This window comes from Sceloporus undulatus, chromosome 6, assembly GCF_019175285.1.
Source record: "Sceloporus undulatus isolate JIND9_A2432 ecotype Alabama chromosome 6, SceUnd_v1.1, whole genome shotgun sequence".
Classification (NCBI taxonomy): domain Eukaryota; kingdom Metazoa; phylum Chordata; class Lepidosauria; order Squamata; family Phrynosomatidae; genus Sceloporus; species Sceloporus undulatus.
In genome coordinates, this window is record NC_056527.1 from 68,744,167 (window position 1) to 68,763,949 (window position 19,783).

The 19,783-nt window shown below is 40.1% G+C and overlaps 1 protein-coding gene across 1 annotated transcript in view; it reads left to right on the forward strand.

The window, feature by feature from the left end:
- The window catches only part of CNTNAP2 (contactin associated protein 2), a 1,400,287-nt gene that overhangs the window by 573,496 nt on the left and 807,008 nt on the right, over positions 1 to 19,783 (forward strand). The gene's annotated exons all lie outside the window — the stretch shown is intronic.

Sequence of the window (19,783 nt, forward strand, 5' to 3'; positions counted from 1 at the left end):
GTTAAACCCTGAAAAATAAGGACTTCGGATCACAGGACGAGTACCACTGAAGGGTCAGGTTGACACCACTGGTCCCCAAACAGCTGCCTTTTGTTAGATATGGGATGTGGCATTTGCCTGTGTCCTTTCAAAATGCTGAAGAGATGGTAGGAGGGGATTGAGGATCAGGAGGAGGAGGAGGAGAAAGAAAGGACCCATTTTTAAAAAAATAATATTTAAACTTAAAAAAAATCTTTTTAAATTTTCTTTAAAAACATCACATTTTACCAAAGTTTCACTTGAAAATTGTAACTATGTATATATGAATACATTTTTTATAAATGTTATTAGTATATAACACATAAAAACATATACACATAAGGAGAGAGATACATAAAAACATTGTAAAGACCAAATATAAAACATATATACATATTTCATTCATATGTAATTGTTTTATAAAAAGTAAATTTCCTAGTACCTTATAACCATCCTTTCTACAAAAAGTTTCTGTTTTTCTGTATATTTAAATTATGTCTAGGTCTCTATGCCTATGGCTAATTGAATTAAATTATTATGATGTCTTATTTATTATATCCACTTTATACTAAATTAAGTAAATGTGAATACATTTAGGCTGTGCATATGACACTGTAATTTAAAGTTATTAAATTAACTAAAGGTATTAATCAATTTTTCTAGTTCATAGAATTATAGAATCACAGAATTGTAGAGTTAGAAGAGACCACAAAGTCCATCCAGTCCAACCCCCTTGCCATGCAGGAACTCACAATCAAAGCACCCCCAACTGATGGCCATCTGGCCTCTGTTTAAACACCTCCAAAGAAGGAGACTCCACCACTCTCCAAGGGAGTGTGTTCCACTGTTGAACAGCTTTTACTGTCAGGAAAGTCCTCCTAATATTTTGGTGGAATCTCTTTGCCTGTTGTTTGAATCCATTGCTCTGGGTCCTGTTCTCTGGAACACCAGAAAACAAGCTTGCTCCATCCTCAATATGACACCCTTTCAAGGCTATCATTTTACCTCTTCTGCTTCTTCTCCAGGCTAAACATACCCAGCTCCTTAAATCTCTCCTCATAAGGCATGGTTTCCATGTTGTTTGTGTCACAAATATTACCACTACATTCAGTGATATATGGGAATTACGATTTATGAGTAACATCAGTACAAAAACATTACTAACGATTCTGTAAGGGAGGAAGTCAATGAGGACGTAGTATGAACATCATGAGTTACTGCACGAGGTGACGCCAACCCTAATGACACCAGTGATCACAGGGAGTGGCAGTATAAATACATGATACTATCATCTTTGGACCATCACTTTGAACAACAGAAGGATGAGAGCTTACATTATCTAAATACCTTAATAGGTTTTGTTATTTCTGTTCATCAGTGGCTCTCTATCTCACTGTGGCATAATTTACAACTATACCTCGATGTGATAAATGTTTGCTTGGCAGTTCTATACTTTTCCTGATATTTATTTATCTTTTAAAATTGTCTTTGTGAATTACGTAAAGACCTTGTAGCTGATATTTCACACAGAGAAAGAAACACTGATTTTCTCCCTTCAAAAGAATCCAGAGGATTCCATATAGGGATTTGGAGGAGTTTATCAGACAAGGGAAATTGGAAATATAATCCAATGGCAATCTGAATGCAATCATGGGGTTTAATGTTATTGCATAATAATCCACTACATGCAAATTCGGGCAATGGGAAGTCAGTCTGAACGCAATCATGTGGTTTCACGTTATTGCACGACAGACTGCCACACACAAATTTGGGCAATGGCAAGCTATTTTCTGGCAATGGGAAGCCAGTTCGAACGCAATGCGCATTCATGTAATTGTGCTAAACCAGCGACTTTAAGTGAATGCGTTCTGGCCCCACTTTCTTTTCATTCGAATTTAAGAGAAATTCCTCCCGTTTGATAAACTCCATAGAGACCAAACATTCACTTATTACTGCTACTGTATATGTTGTTTTTCTCCATTTTTCCTAAATGTATTCCTATTTCGTTCTCTCTCAAATGAGCAAGGACTAGCGAGGCTTAACTCTTTTGTTGGTTATGTCTGCATGTAAAATACATTATTGTAAAAATTCATCTCCAGTCAATGATAGATTGACTTCTCTTTCAGGCTTTCCTGTAAACTCAATATTCACTGTGTTTGCTGGTTTGCTAAATATGACATATTTAATATTTGTAAGAGCCATTTGAAAGTGCTATTGAGAGCAATCACTTGGAGTTGAACACAGATTATCAAAAATGAGTGCATTACATAAGGTGGCAAGATTCTTTTTAAATGGAAATATTAGCTATTGTAAAAATGCATTGCTTTTGTCGCTTTGAGTTAAGTTACAGTTGAATGGGTGTGATGCACTCAAAAGATTTCTTAAAGGTTTTCCTTTTGCATACAAATCCAAATAAATATATAAGTCATCCTTACTATAGTAAGTAGAAACAATGTAGCTCCTAGGAATGGAGTCATTCCTGATGTTTATAGAAATAAGGGCATGTTCCAAACACTACAGGAAGAGGCTCTTCATTTTACTGTTGGTTGGCCACCCCTTTTCTATAACTTTGAAGGAAAACTGTGTGTCTAAAGATGTATAAACACCAGCTCCTTAACAGATTAGAGAAAGTAGAGGCCCTATCAGCAGTGAAAAGCAACTAGGTCCTCCTCAAAACCTTTGCACCTCCTCATATTTTGGAGTGGACAATCATAGAATCATAGAGTTGGAAGAGACTACAAGGGCCATCCAGTCCAACCCCCTGTCATGTAGGAAATCTAAATCAAAGCATCCCCGACAGATGGCCATCCAGCCTCTGTTTAAAGATGTCCAGGGATGGAGACTCCACCACACTCTGAGGGAGTGCGTTCCACTGTCGAACAGCCCTTATTGTCAGGAAATTCCTCCTAATGTTGAGGTGGAATCTCTTTTCCTGTAGCTTGCATCCATTGCTCCGGGTCCTAGTCTCTGGATCAGCTGAAAACAAGTTAGCTCCCTCCTCAGTATGACATACCTTCAAGTATTTAAACAGGGCTATCATATCACCTCTTAACCTTCTCTTCTCCAGGCTAAACATCCCCAGCTCCTTAAGTCGTTCCTCATAGAACATAGTTTCCAGACCTTCATCATTTTAGTCGCCCTCCTTTGGACACACTCCAGTTTTTCAACATCCTTTTTAAATTGTGATGCCCAGAACTGGACACAATATTCCAGGTGGGGCCTGACTAGAGCAGAATAGAGTGGCACTATTACTTCCCTTGATCCAGAGACAGACTTGTATAAGTTGTTTCTGTGTGAGAATGTCAGCTTAAATTCAAAACTTTGAGGGTATGGACATGAGGTGGCAAATACAATTTTGAGATTGTCATTGGGGGATAAAGACATCAAGAAATCTGTTGCCTACAGCCAAAGAGAGTAGATAACCATATGAATGAGTATTGGAATGTAATGTGGGAAACACAAAGTGATGTGATGAATGAGTCAAGGGGACCCTCATGAGGATGGGGGTTAGATAGTGTTGAAACATGTCTATCCACAGACTACAGTTCGTCAGCAATGGTTTGAACAGCGACAATGGTTTCCTGGCACATGACACACATTTCAATATTATCTAACCCCCATCCACTCCACTCCAAAATATGCATCTGAGAAAATATGCTCATGTCTATGAAAGCTCATGCTACCAACTTCTTTCTTTCAGTTAGTTTCAAAGGTACTACAAGATTCCTTTGCATACTGATGGGTAAATTGATGTACAGAACATATGAAGCTCTATCTTCTGCTCACTCCTCAAATTCAGAAAGATTGCACATTGCTATCTGTTTCAGGTAGTGAAGTATAATCTATTTGCTGCCTATGTCGTACTGGCATACATTTTTGTAGTCACTTTACTTTTCTTCTTGTACCATGGTTATATACCATTTCCATGCAGTTGATGTGTGATTTTGTACTAAACTAATTCCAAGAGATGCATAATTCCCTACCTGTTCGTACTGATTGATTGTATGGAACCATATAAAATGAGCTGCAAAATGATTTAATGACCTAATTTACACACAACAGAAACTTTCTAAATATAATTTCAACTTGTGTTATAAATTTTGAAAGTATAGGCAGTTAAAGTCAATTGATTACTACTTGCTTGTAAGTCTTTTTTTCCCCCACTATAAGATGAAACGATTATACACTATAAACGCCTTTATTTTTCAGTGGAATATTTTCTTTTTTAAATATCTTGTGTGTATGCAGAACTATTGATTTAGACTTGGCAGGTACTATTTAGTTCTGAACTGGCAACAATATGGAAATTATGTCCCATGTGCACTCAAAATTGATTAGAAAGTCTTAGGGAGGCTACAAGCAAAATGATGCTACAGAACAGTGTGGAAATTTCTCTCTAAACAGAGCCACAGGTACCATTAGATTGAACCAGTTACATCAGGAAGTTGATCTGGGGTGTCATGCAAAAGCAGCATTTTCTTAAGTTATTTGATTTATTATGTCCAATACAAGACTTTCTGAATCCTAAAGGAAATGGGTAGCCTGAAATTTAAGAGGTTCTAGACATTGCAATAGTGAGGATGATCTGGCTGTGACATCTGTCACTCCATTCATCACCAGGGTTGATTCAGCTGATCTGGCTGGCTAGGCGGGTGTCCCCTTCCTCCCTAACCACTCCATATGTGTCCCTCTCAAGGCTGTGTGCTTAGTGGAAGAGGATGCCCATCCCAGATAGGAGGAGTGTACTATTTTTTGGTCAAGGGTATATGATAGCTGTGCTCTCCTGCTAGAACTTTAAGAGAAAAGAGAGGGACCAGAAGGAGACCATAGATGCGATCCCCTTTGTGCCAGCTCAAAGTTCATGGTTCCAGTAAAGGAGATCAAGCAATACCAAAACATCAACTCCAGGTAGACAGAGTCAGGATTCCACAGTTCAGCAACCCTCTCATTGGCCACAAAGCCAGGACCAGAGTCTTAGAAACTATGGGGAGAATTAAAAAGGCTAGAGGCGGACATGTACCACTTGGACAAACAGTCCACTAGCTTCCTGAGAGAAGACCCAGTCCAAGCTAATGTGACAGCAGAAGCTTTCTTTCATTCCCTTAAACCCACTACCTCAGCAGACCAATTGATGTTGCCCTGCTCTAGATGTAGGCAATGAAATGGCTATCCCATTGCAAACCCCTGCAATAAGTGTTGATGGAAATGTCTCTTTCCTTTGAGTTCAGAGCATAGAGCAAGGCATGTGAAACCCAAAACAAAGAATTAAAGTTTGTCCCCTTGACCCTGAGTTTTGCCTTAGGGAATGGAAAAGTGTTTTGGGTGTATTGAGGATTGTGTCTGGTCCATCGATGGAAGAGGGAAAGTCTGAGGAAAGCAACAATACACTTAAAGTAAATTTAAAGTCAAAGGCTTTCGTGGCTAGAATCCATAGTTTTTTGTGGGTTTTTTAGGCTATGTGACCATGTTTTAAAAGAGTTTATTCCTGACGTTTCTCCAGCATCTGTGACTGGTCTCTTCAGAATGTTTTGCCATTCTTGCCTTGAGCACATTCAAAAGGACCTTGGATAAAGTGTTGTTAGTAGAGTTGGAGCTTGCTTGGAAGGCTCTGCTGCTATGGTGAAAGAAGTGGAAGCAATCCAAATACTTACCAAAGTGAGGAGGGAACTGCGGAAGGAGAAATGTTTGGTACCATAAGTATAAAGAGTTTGCTTTTTGTGATGCCTATTACTTTAAATGGAGCTATAAGGGAATTGACTAGAGGTGGAGCAAGGAAATTCCTTGCGTGCTGAGTCTGCCTGTAATCTGGAAGTTGCTGAAAGTAGGAATCTAAAAGTAGAAATCAAAGGAGGAAGTGCAGTGGTGTCTGTTCAAACTGTGGAAGTCCAACCTTAGAATGGTGGAGGAATGAGTGCAGAATCAAGGCAAAAGAAAGCCTGATTTTCCTGATGGTTAAGTGGCTAGCAGTTTTATAAGCTATGTCTACTAGTTGCTATACGTAGCAGAAGACAAGACTGGGATGCTTGGAGAGTGCCTTGGTAAAACCAGTGCTGACAGCATTGAGAATGTGAACCTTGAGGGCAGTGGGATTATGGACCTTGAAGGTCCAGACTGTGCTTTACCATTTGCTTCTATAGAGGACAGTGCAGAGGCAAAGACAGAGGTTTACATCTGTTGGGACACAACTGTGCCGCAAGGCGTTTTTGTATTTTAAGTGGCTAGCAGTTTCATAAGCTATGTCAGGTAGTTGCTAGAGGTAGCAGAAGACAAGACTGGGGTGCTTGGAGAGTGCCTTGGTAAAACCAGTGCTGACAGCACTGAGAATATGAACCTTGAGGGCAGTAGGATTATGGACTCTGAAGGTCCAGACTGTGCTTTACCATTTACTTTCATAGAAGACAGTGCAGAGGCAAAGACAGAGGTGAGGATCTATCAGATCCAAGCATCACGGAATAGACAACGAGGAAAACAGTGGATGAGCCAGGAAAATCTTTCTCTGCAAGTGATTGCTCCTTTGAAACCTGACCAACAGGGACTGCCCCACAAGATAGATACAGATTTGGGCCTATGATCTATGATAGGCTCTATGATAAAAGAACTATGTCAGCCACTAAGGATAACACAAAGATTCCACATTCCAGAACATTCGAAATCCTCAGGACATACAGAAAGAACAAACACAAGTATAAAAGAAGCAGTAAAAACAATGTTAATCAAATGGGGAGGACTGGAACAAAAAGCTTCCCATCATTCCCAAGGTACTAAGAGGCTCTAAAGCCATACATGGTTCTAGATCAAGGAAAGTAATAGTGCACTCTATTCTGTCTTGGTCAGTGTCCAGTTCAAAAAAGGATGCTGACAAATTGGAGTGTGTCCAGAAGAGGGTAACCAAAATGGTGAAGAGTCTGGAAACTATGCCTTATAAGGAATGACTTAGTAAGCTTGGTATGTTTAGCCCTGAAAAGAGATGGTTAAGGGGTGATACGATAGCCCTGTTTAAGTATTTGATAAGGTTCACATGGCGAATTGATTAAGTTCGTTTTCTGCTGCTCCAGAGACTAGAACATGGAACAATCGGTGCAACCTACAAGAAAAAAGATTCCACCTCAACATTAGGTTGAATTTCTTGACAATAAGAGCTGTTCAACAGTGTTCCTCAGAATGAGGTAGAGTCTTTTGGAGGTTTTTAAACATTTGCTGGATGGCCATCTGTTGCTAGTGCTTTGATTGTGAGTTCCTGCATGGTAGGGGGTTGGATTGGATGGCCATAGTGGTCTCTTCCAACTCTATGATTCTATGATTTTCTTTTCGTTTCTTTTTCTTTCGAGCTATTCTGGTTAATTTTGCATTTTAAAACCTTAGCCTATAAGGTAATACAGAGGAGTGCCTGGAGGAGCTTTTTCCCTAAACCAGTACACCCAGTGTACTGCTCTTAGCAGAAGGTGTATATGAGGAGAGATGCACCATTAAGTTTCATGGTCCTAGATAATCTACAGTTTTGAATGTAATCACTGGCACTTTGACTTCACACTGGAAAGCAATTGACGTCCACTGTACCTTCTTTAGAACCTATCTTATATGGTCTCAATATTATGTTTTAGCTCAACTATATATTTGTCTCTTTTTGTACTAGCTCCACTGTCTCTAGTGCTAGAGATGGATCTATTTGTCTTCCCAAATTGCACTCTTGCTCTTAAGGAATGAGGGGGGGGATAGAAGTGGGGGAAATGGAGGTGGAGGTTGTTAAAGTAAAAGAAAAAGATGATTTTTGTGAAGCTGATTTTTGAGACACAGCACGTTTACAATACGTTTAAAACATTTTAAAAAGAACTGTCATAAATAAGCAACACCATGCAGGACAGCTACTTACTCAATTCTTGGAGTTATGAACCATTTCTCAGATCCTACAACTTATCAGAATTCAACTTCAGTTTACTGGCTCTAGTCAAATCTATTATAGCACATAGGCATTCCCCCTGTGAGTGTCATTGCCGCACAAGACCTTGCCAGGTCTGCATTCCGTAATTTTAAACAAATCAAAGTAGGACTCATGCCCTCACCTCTGTGTATCCTCAAAATGGTCACCTACTTTAGTGTCACCCCTTCAGGGTCAGCCTCATAGGAGGTGACCCATTGTTGGTGACCCACCCCCTGTTAGTGGCTCAACTTTATCTCTCTCACCATCCATCAAGGCCCTGGGGTGCATGAGGCAGCTGATCCTGATCAGCAGTTAATCAGATGTCCTTGAAGTAGCTAACACTGTCTCTGATTCAGCAAGCATACAGCATTCTCCTAGCAGAAACCAGATGCAAAAGCTTTCTTTTTCCTTAGTCCCTGCTGGATTGCTGCAACAAAGGAAAAATGAACACACTCCAGCTGTGGACTCTGAAAGAGCTTTCCAAAGTGCTGAGACCTTCCTCCAAAATGGGTCAAGATCTTGAATAGAGCCTTTAAAATCACAATAAAGGAAAGAAGGACCCCCACACACAACATGGAAGCCTAGATGTAACTGGATTATATTTGGATTGATTTAAACCAAATTGGACCCACATCCAAACTGATGCTATTTATACATGATCAACAGAAATTCTGTGGCTAATATTTCCAGTCTCATCTCTTGAAGAAGAAGTGGAGAAAGACTCTCAGCCATCACATTCTTCACTCTGGAAGCTTATGATCTAAATAAGGTGCTGGCTGTATATTATGCCCAGCTGAATAAAGAATTAGGGGGCTGATGGGGGGAAATGCTTAGGAACTACAGGCCACATAGAGACAGACCAAAATAAAGCTGCTTTGGGCCACTTTGGAGGTATGCTGTTTAAATGATGCATGTGTCCTAAGAGTCTGGAAGCTGCACTAAAGCTGCGCTCCAGTCCTTATGACTGGATAGTGGCTTTGGCGTGGCTTCTAAACTCTTAGGGTGCATGTATCATTTAAATAGCATACCTCCAAAGTGGCCCAAAGCAGCTTTATGCAACCTGTCTGTATGGGGCCTACAGTGAGGAGGGTGAAAGTTCAAATATGAATAGTAGTATAAATCTACAAGATTTTCCATCTTCCATCCACCCAATTGGAGAGAACTATGTTGTGTGTAACAGCTACTCTAACTGGCTAGGAAATGATATGGCCTCCTGTACACATATGGAAGAGCTTTCCATGCATGTATAAAAATTTTTAGTGTTACATCCATCTCACTAGTTAAAGTCTTGTAGAGAGCTAAAAGGACAATAATCCAAGCATCCTTCCTTATACACTAGATTAGTATGATTCCCACCAATTTGCATATGTCTCAGTTATGTTCTGTTTACAAAGGTGTGAGTAATTAGAATACAAGAGAATAACACAAGCAATTCTGTTTGGCAGTCCTTTGTTACTTGGTTATAGATATTATGCTTCATTACATTGTGTAAATTAAAACATGCTGATGAACAACTGTGCGAGCAAAGAACGGGTGGGAAGGACAACTATAGCTAATTTGAAATGGAAGTGGGAGCTTCTAAATTCATCCGTATGCCCTTGAAAGCAGCAATACATAAGCCTGAGGCTTGCTGCAGCTCATACTTTAATGCTTAGCCATGGTTTATATCCAAATTGTTCCACTGGCCTCATATGGCTATTTACAGGCTTTATCACTTTTTTAAAATAAATAAAGTTAAGGAAAATATGGTAGATATATACTTAAAAAGTCCAGCTAGTATTTGTCTTTCCTTCTGATATAATTTTGAAAGCCACATTACACATTATAGACATTATCACACTAGCTTCATATCTCACAGCAACATCGCATTATGAAACAGGAACATACCACTTTGAAAACATTTCTTATCCCTCCTCTCTTCTTTTGCATGATTGCACTGCTTGGACCACGCAACCTATCCAAGTGATAATTCTCTTCACTGCAGTTCCAGCATTACACCAGTGAGTGCCACAGGGGACCTGATGCTCTTCCTATCCCCCACTCTCACTCTCCCACTCCAAAGCAGCTAACTCTGTATCTATTGGTTCATTTATTTTTAATTTTGCTGTGTCTGTATAACAAGCAGAAGCAATTAAAAACAATTTTAAAATTATTTTACTTTATTTTTTATCATTTTGCCATAAATATGGAAATACAGCAAAGTTGAAAATTAAAACAGAACAACAACCCCCGCAAAAAAAAAAAACCCAGGCACAGAGTTAGCCTACTTGGCTGATCTAATGCTAGAATTGAAGTGAAGAGGCTTTTCACACTGTAATACTTGCACTATAATATCAAAATTGAGAGCTCATTGACAGGTCTTGCCTAACAATGAAACAGTGAACTACATTATCAGGGAAGCAGCAGGATAGACATGATGTTGTCTGATAAGTACCAACCATTTATTTATTTATAAATTTACAATGCTTTATAAATAAAGGTTAATAATAACAACAACAACAACAACAACAACCAAGGATGCTTTTATCCTGTAAAAATTCTGCTTTCTTAGCCTTGTGGGAAAGTCCTACATTGGGGTTTTTTTTTTGGGGGGGGGGGGGTTGTTTGTTTGTATTAAAAGCATTCCTAAAATTGATGATTTTATTTTAATAGAAAAATGATCTCAGGGTAAAAAAGACTGCTTGCTTTCCCTCCTGTTTATTTTCTCCCATAGTGCACCTTCAGAACAAAGGGCCTCTAGCTGCTTCACCCACAATCAGCCCATGATTGGATGGGGACTGCATGACCCGGTTTCAAAGCAGACGGCTGCTGCTGTCCCAAAGCTGGCTGCCAATAACAGACGTTTTTCACCACTTCTTTTTCTGGCAGATTTGGGACATCTCTGGTGGTCTCAGAGCAACTTCTGGCCACTGTGGGGCATGTGTCATATGAATGCCAGAATCCCAAAGCAGCCGGAAGCTGTATAAAGAGATAGAGGTGCCAAAGGGTCTATATCTCAATGTGACAAAGATGTTGTGTCTAGTTTGGGGGTGGGGGAAGCTACAGATTCACACAAACACTTGTCAGGTGCTTAATTCCTAGTGGGTTGAACAATACATCATCCAAATGGACAAAGCGCAGGAAGTTAGAGGGATCAGTGACCAATCATATAATTGTAACAACTCAAGGGGAGGGAATCTATGGTTGACTATAAAGTTGTCTAAATGCATTATATTTTCAGACTTGACAAAAAGTCACGGCCCTGTCTATTCAGATTTTCTTTCCTACAATAAAGCTTTTCTGTATTTAAGAAGGTTTTTAGACAAGCTGTACCTGACACCAGTTGAGGCCTGACCAAAGCAGAATGGAGTGGTACTGTTACTCCCCTTGATCGAAACACTATATTTCTATTGATGCAGCCTAGAATTGCATTGGCCTTTTTAGTTGATGTATCACACTGTTGACTCATGATCTTGTGGTCTCCTGGGACTCTTAGATCCCTTTTACATGTACTGTTGTTAAGCCAGGTGTCCTCCATCCTATATCTATGCATTTCATTTTTCTGCCACAAATGTAATACCTTACATTTCTCTGTGTTGAATTTTATTTTGTTGGCCTTGGTCAAGCTGTCTAATCTATTAAGGTCATTTTAAATTTCCATCATCTCCTTTGGGCTATTATCTACTCCTCCACGTGAAAGGGATCTATTCTTCATAGGACACAAGCCCAATATGAGTCAAGGATATGAATCAGTAGCCAAAACACCAATCCAATTATAGGCTGCATCTACAAGAGTATACTGTCCATTACGTCAAGGGAAGTAATAGTAACAATCTGCTTAGCTTTGAGCAGATCTTACCTGGAATACTATATCCTTTTCTAGGCACCATAGCTTAAAAAGCATATTAACAAGGTGAGACGTGTCCAGGGAAGGCCAACTAAGAGGGTAAAAGATCTGGAATTTAAGCCCTAGAATTGTAGGTTAAGGTGCTGGATATGTTTACTTTGGCTATCCACTACAGTACAATGGCATGGCTATCCACTACAGTATGACCACAATATCTGTGGGATTGGTAACTATAATTTCACTTCCCCACATCTGGGGAAAAGTCCTCTTTGAGCATCTGAAGGTCCTCTAGTGTGACTCTGTGGTCAATGTCTGCTGGAAATACAGTGTTCACTATTTTCTGCAGTTTCATTTTATCCTCAGTAACTATGAGAACAGATCCCCACGGGATACAAGTATTGTACTGTATTGTTGCTGCCCAATAGCTGTTTCACTTATATTACACATAATATGAGAGCAATGAGACAGCTGTTTGTCTGTTGTTTTGCTGTGCTGCAATGTAAACAAATTGGACCATCACTTTATTATCTCTATTAAACTTCATTATTTTCCCATGCCAGTTTACTCACAAACTTAGATCTCTTCATCATATTTTTAAATTGACCTCAGAATTTTGCAGTGCTTCTTGCCCTTTAAAAGCAGGTTTTTCCCACAGCACAATTTTTCTTCCCTCTCACCTCTTCACCCACAATTAATCATGACTAGCTTGCCCTCCTTTTCTCCAGGGGGAAATTTTGCTGGCTGGCTCCTTACTCCTCTGACTGGTGATGGGGCATTGACTGACATGGAGCACTCTCCCTGCAGCAGGGCGCCCACAGGGAGATACTAGTCTGCCACCACTTTCTGAATAGTTGTCTTTAAATATTTAAAGGATTCTCATGTAGCGGATGGAGGAAGCTTTTTTCCCCTGTTGCTTCAGAGAATAGGATAAAAACCAGTATATTGAAATTAAAAGAAAAAACATTACCTCTAAAGATAGGAAGAATTTGTGATAGGAAGAGCTCTTCAGCAGTGCCCCAGAGGTTGGTAGACTTTCCTTCTTTGCCCGTTTCTGAACAGAGAACTTGGATGGCCATTTTTCACGAGTGCTTTAGTTGTGCTTCACTGTTTGACAGGTGGTTGCAGTCCATTCCAACGCCATACTTTTGTGAAATATTATGGAGTTAATAAATTTGCTGCAGTCTAAACACTAAAATACACCATAAAAATGCTTCCCTCTTATCTGCTGAACAAGTTGTCACCCTAATCTGCCTTATAAGACTGCAGACATTATTCAAAAGTTTCTTGTTATGGTTGGGAGTTTTATTTTGGCATTGCAAGTTTTGTGTTTTATAAAATGCACCAATGAAATAAAAGTTTTCTAACCAATACTTTAAAATGTTATAAATCAAGATAACTTTAAAATGTTATAAATCAAGATAACTGATTAAATGGAAAGTTATAATGGATCAAAATGTTAAGAGGAAAAGTTTAATAGGTGATGATTTATCTTGTCACTACGCCTAACATCATTGTAGCATGTACTTGATAATAACTGCTGTGTTGATTATTGTCACATTGATGCTACAATTACAGTGGTACCTCGGGATACGAAATACCCAGGTTACGAAATTTCCGGGATACGAAAAAATCCCATTGGAAATAATTGTTCCGGGTTACGAATGTTTTTTCGGGTTACGAAAAAAATTTTTGGTGCTTTTCGGCGCTTTTTCGCACGAAACGCGGCTTTTCCCCATTAGTGCCTATGGCAATTCGGCTTACGAAGGCTTTTCGGGTTACGAAAGCGGCCGCGGAACGAATTAATTTCGTAACCCGAGGGAGCAGTGTACTGTATATCAGGATGGGGACAGTTGTGACATCAAATAGCTAGCCCTGACAAAAGCCTCAGTAAGCAAACATAATGTTGCTGCATGTTAAGTAGACATTGTTCTGTAGAAATATAGAGACTACCACATGGACAGCCACACAAACAGTAGAGGAGTGAAAGATAAACATTGTGCATAATCTTATGTCTGACTTATGTAATTCTAGATTGTCTATAAAAATCAAGTCTGTCCATCAGTGGTAGACCTGCAAGTACGTAGGACTGAAAGGAGCTCTGATCCTTGTTGGAAGCTTTGGACGTCCAAAGGAAGATTTACAGCTGATCATAAAGAAAACAAAAATAACGACCATAAATAACACAGGTGCTATTTATTTGTTGCCTTCCTATCCTGATTCAAGAATCCGTCCAGTTCTATGTCCATTCAGAGATATGGTAAAACTGATATTTCAGCCTCACTTAACAAAAATACTCCTGGCCAATTCAGTATTGGGTGCCAGTGGAAATCAAGCCAGGTTTCTTGACTTCAAACAAAAGTTTTAACCAACTTGCTTAGTAAAGCTCTATGTGGCTGTCAAGTGCTGATGCATAAGATTTAGAACCATGATATTTAGAGATTGGTTTTTCAATGTGCTGCTGTTCAACCATTTGGAGAGCTGCTAGGACTGTGCCAAGTGCAGGTTGTCACTCACAATGAGGGGGACTTGACAAGTATGATACAGACCATGAAATTGCACTCAATGTTTGCATCAAGCTTAGAATTGGCAATACCTGACCTTGCTGCATTCTTCTTTGCCTTTCAAATAGAAATCTGAATGGCATAAAATTGAGAAGAGATGCAAACATTTTGGAAGACTGTACATGAAAAAAACCCTAAATCTGAAAGTTCAGCAGGTATCCACATGGTACAGTTTTAATAAGAAAGATATAAAATAGTAGAGAAAGGAAAGAACCAGATGAACCAGGAGTTCAAAATGGCAGACTGCTATCTGGGTGTAAGTACTTTGGGAAATGATTCAGTCTTCAGGTCATATGTCACTGACTGAACATGGCATAATAAAATCCTTTCCTGTATGATCCTCCCTACCACATGATACCATGCTATGGAGACCCCCCCCCCAATGGAAAACTAAAAGCAGTCTCCATTCTGATTAATAATTGAGCCACAATATAGAAAATCTTGAACTATTTCAATGTCTTCATTATCTACTTTAAAGCTATGTAAATCGTCTGTGGTCATTATTTTGGTTTTCTTAATGATCTGCCTTTGTACTTAATTCCTTGCCTTTCTTCAGTAATCATTCCAAGTCTTTTCTGCTAGTATTGTGGTGTCATCTGCCTATCTTAACTTGTTGATCTTCCTTCCTCCAGTTTTCATGCCTCCTTCCTCCAAGTCTAATATTTTGCCTCAAGTCTGATATTTTTGACATACACATTAAACAGACAAGGTGATAAGATGCAGCCTTAGCTGCCCCCCTGCCAATTGCAAAACAATCTGATTCTCCATATTGTATCCAATTATTAGCCTCTTGTTTTGAGTAAGGTCATGCATCAAGACAATCAAATGTTGTGGCACACCCATATCTTTAAGAGGGATCCATAGCTTTTCATTGTTTTTCATATGATCAAAGGCTATGCTATACAGTGGCTCCTCCACATTTGCTCAGGATAAGGGTGCAGGACCTGTGAAAGTAGGAAAATAGCAAATGAAAAGCCATTATCATTTTATCCTAAGCAGCTCACTAGGAATCTCTAGGTCCTCCAGTGCAACACTATGGTCAACATCATAGTTGACCATAGAATGACACTGGATAAACTACAGATGCCTAGAGAAGTGTTTCTCTAGTAATCTCTAGGTTCTCCAGTGCAACCCTATGGTTAACTTCTGGCAGAGTTGCACTGGAAGACCTAGAGATTTCTAGAGAGAATCAAATCCACAAATAATCAAATCTTCAAAAGTCAGAGCAGCAAATGTGGGGGGCCAACTGTAATCTAGAGAGCACAGATTGGTTTTATTTTGAAATTTTTTGGTGCACTCCATTATCTAATGTATATTTGCAATATGATTCCTAGTGCTTCTTTTTCTCCTGAACCCAGTTTGGACATGTGACATTTCTTGCTCCATATATGGTAAAAGTCTTTGTTGTAGAATTTTGGGGAGCACTTTGCTTGAAAGGGAAATTAATGCTATCACCCTGCAGACATTGCAGTCCCTGGTGTCCCCTTTCTTGGGGATTGAAATGTATAGTGAATGTTTCCAAACTGTGGAGCATTGTTTAGTTTTCAATATTCGTTGGCAGATTCTAACTGGAACTAGAGCAAATGCTTCTCTGTAGCTTGAAGATCTATTGGTAAGCTGTCTATTCCTCATTATTTTTTCTTCCCAATGCTTCAACTTCGTTTGTTAAAACTGGAGATTCATCATCTTGCACTTCTTTGTATGAATCTGTCATCCTTTCATCTCTCTTGTACAGTTCTTCTGTATATTCTTTTCTTCTTCTTTTATTTCTGTTTGGTCATGTGTTGCTCTCCTTGTCATACAGCATTCCTCGCTGTTGGTCTAAATTCCCCTTTAATTTCTTGGATTTTGTGGAAGATGTATGTGGGCAGGGCATTCATTCCCTGCGACATGCTGCAGGCACACATGTGCCAAGTTAAGTTTCATTTCCTCAAACACCACTCAGGACGCGGAGAAATGCTTCAAACTTTACTACAACACAAACGGGTAAATGCCACAACAAAGGAAATAACAAAAGGTACTCAGGTGACAGCACCATGAGCCCTGGTTTACTGTGCTGTGTTCTCCTCCACCACTTCAGGCATGTCTGCAGGCAGTCGTCCTCCGGGTCCTTTTTCCAAGTGCTCCCAGTCCGCCTTCTCTCTCAGTTCGGGTCCTGGTCTTTGCTCCCACTGCTCCCCTTTGGGGTCCCACCACTCGCCCTCCAGTGTCTCCTTAGTCTGCCTCCTCCACTCCCCTTCGTGGGGGTAATGGAAATCCCATTCTCGCCTAGTGTCCAGCAAAATTACTGTGGCATGCAGGCCTACCCTTAGCAGCCCGTGACGTCCTTGCAGAGTTACTGGGCGTACGACCCTCCCAGGGCTCCTGACCATGCTGTCTCTCCCTCTCACACCCGTGTCTGCATGACCCAGTCTTCCACGTTCTCCTCTCTACCCTGGTCCACCTGTCCCTCCACTCTTATATCTTTTTCCTGGGGCATTGCCTCCTTCCTGACCTCTTCCTCAGAGTCCTTCTGCCCTTCTCCCCTCTCATTCGCCCGACCAACCCTTACTTCCTCCTCCCCGGCTTGGCTACAATGTATCTTGTTCTTTCTTCTTTTTTTAACCTTCTTTAAAGGTTTGCAAACAGAGGCTGGATGGCCATCTGCCAGGAGTGCTTTGATTGTGAGTTCCTGCATGGCAGGGGGATGGACTGAATGGCTCTTGTGGTATCTTCCAACTCTATGATTCTATGATTCTGTGATTCTATTTCTCTGCATAGAATAACTGTAGTCCTGTCTGCAGAAGCTGATGAACAGCTGTATTCTATTTCTATCTCCTTTTCCTTTTGCCTTCTATCTGTCTGTAACTGCTTGAACAGTTTCATCTGTCATTCATTGAGGTTTCACGTTCTTTTTGGCTACTGACAGTTTGTTTTTGCATTTCCTCCCTGATAATGTCCCTGGCTTCAGTGCAGAATTCTCCTGGCTTCTGGTTTGTTAGAGTTAATATTGCAAAACTATTTTTCACATTATCTTTAAATTCTATGAGGATGTTCCTCAGGTTGCATTACAGCATGCTGGTTAGTTTAGTGTTCTTCTTTAGCTTTATTTCAACTTTAGTTATTAGTCATCCTTATAATCTATACCACAAACAGCTCCTGGTCCTGGTTTTGCAGAAAGAATGGTACTTCTCCATCCTCTGCTTCCAATTATGTAGTCTACTTGATTTCTATATTGACTATCAGATGATGTTCATGTATTTGATCACTCTATGGGTTGTTTGAAGAATATGTGTGCAATGAACAAACTGTTAACCTCACAACATAAAGTCAGTCACTTCCCTGCTTCATTTCTTGATCCTAGGGCACGTTTTCTTATAATCTTTGATTCATTTTTAACATTCTAATTGCCTATGATTAACAAGTCCTCTTTTGATGGGTAGTCAGTTTCTTCCTGGATTCCTGCACAGATTCTTTTAATTTCTTCTTCTTCTGCCTCCGTAGTTGGGATTTAATCTTGCATTGTGGTTATATTGACGGGTTTTCACTGAAGTCTTATTGACATGATTCTGTCCAACATTAGCAATTGCAATAGCAGTTTCATTTATTTACTGCTTCATACCACCTAAGCAGCCTCTAAGCGATTTAAAACTGTAAGCTAATTGCCCCCAACAAGCTGGGTACTCATTTTAGCAACCTCAGAAGGATGCAAGCCTAAGTTGAGCCTGAGCCCTGGTTGGTATTGAACTCACCACCTTATGGTTTGTGAGTGAGTAGTTGCAGTACAGGCATTTAACCACTGTGCCACCAGGGCTTTTTGGATACTTTGCATTGTATCCTTTGATTGCTTTTGCTGCATCTTTACTCACTATAAAAGGCATTCCAGTTCTCCTTATCTTTTCGTTTCCTGAGACATGCTCAGGAAACTTGGATGGGATTTGTAATACCAACAAATACTCCTTGCCATTAATGAAAGACATGCTGGGGAGATTGGTCACTGGAAAGGTGTTTACCAAATTGGACTTGAGAGATGCCTATTATAGAGTGAGAATCAAAGAGGGTGATGAATACAAGACTGCTTTTAATTGCCCTTTAGGGGCATTTGAATATTTGGTTCTCCCTTTTGGTTTATTGGGGGCCCAGGCATTTTTATGCATTTGATTAATGATGTTCTACATGACCTGCTCTTTGAGGGGGTCCTGGTATACCTGGATGATGTCCTGATCTACTCTCAAGACTTGGAGAGCCACATTCGATTGATGAGAGAGATGCTAAAAAGACAGTTAGACAACCAAATATGTATAGCTAGCTAAATGCCATTTTCGCACTGACCGGCTTGAGTTTCTAGGATACCGGGTGTCGGCCCAAGGTATTGAAATGGACCCAGGTAAGGTCCAGACGGTGTTAGATTGGGCCCCCCCTAAAACCAGAAAACAGGTGCAGAGGTTTCTGGGGTTTGCCAATTTTTACAGACAATTTATACCTACCTTTGCCAAGATAGCATTTCCCATCACCAATCTGCTCAAAACTAAACCTCAGGACCAGGATAAAGTGGGGGGTGATGGTAAAGGAAGGAAACAACCCAAACCATCCACACCAATTCATTGGTCTGAGGAATGCCAGAGTGCATTTGACCAACTTAAACAATTGTTCAGCACAGAGCCCATTTTGCTCCATCCAGATCCTGACAAACCATTTGTGGTACAAGTAGATGCAAGTGACAATGCCATGGGAGCGGTGCTATTGCAAAAGGACAACATTGAGGCATTGAGACCATGTACATATTTGTCATTAAAATTCCAAAAGGGGGAGTTGAATTGGCCCACTTGGGAAAAAGAATCCTTTGCTATTAAATGGGCTCTAGAAAATTGGAGACAGTTTTTGGAGGGGACCTCCCACCCTTTTGAGGTATAGACTGATCATCGGAACTTAGAGGCCCTACAGACTCCTAGAAAACTAAGCCCTAAACAATGCTGGTGGGCTAAGAACTTTTACAAATATAAGTTCAAGCTGAGGTTTTTTTCCAGGACAGCAAAATGTGTTAGCGGACTCCTTATCTCGGCTCCCCCAGCATGCTGGGAAAGAGCAAGCCCTGCTTCAAACTGTTTTCATGCCTGAGCAATTGGGGTCAGCAGTCATGACCTGTAGCCAGGCCAAGCGGGAGGGGGCCAAACAAATACCTGAAATGGATGCCACTTTGCAAAAGATTAAACAAGAAGCTGAAAAGGATGAATGGCTAAAAAACCAAAAAGACTTATTAAGTCAAAATGTTCAAGGCCTAGGGGTCAAAGACTCAAAAATTTATGTACCTGCTTGTATGCAGACTTAGAGGGGCGACTGTATAGTGAATTCCTTCCATGGATGTTATTCAAAAAAGGACTTCCTTTGAAGATCTTAATGCACAAACAGAATGATACAGAAGAAGGTACCCCTTCAGGTCTAAAGCCAATAACTGCAACACTTGTATTTAGTAGTGAATAG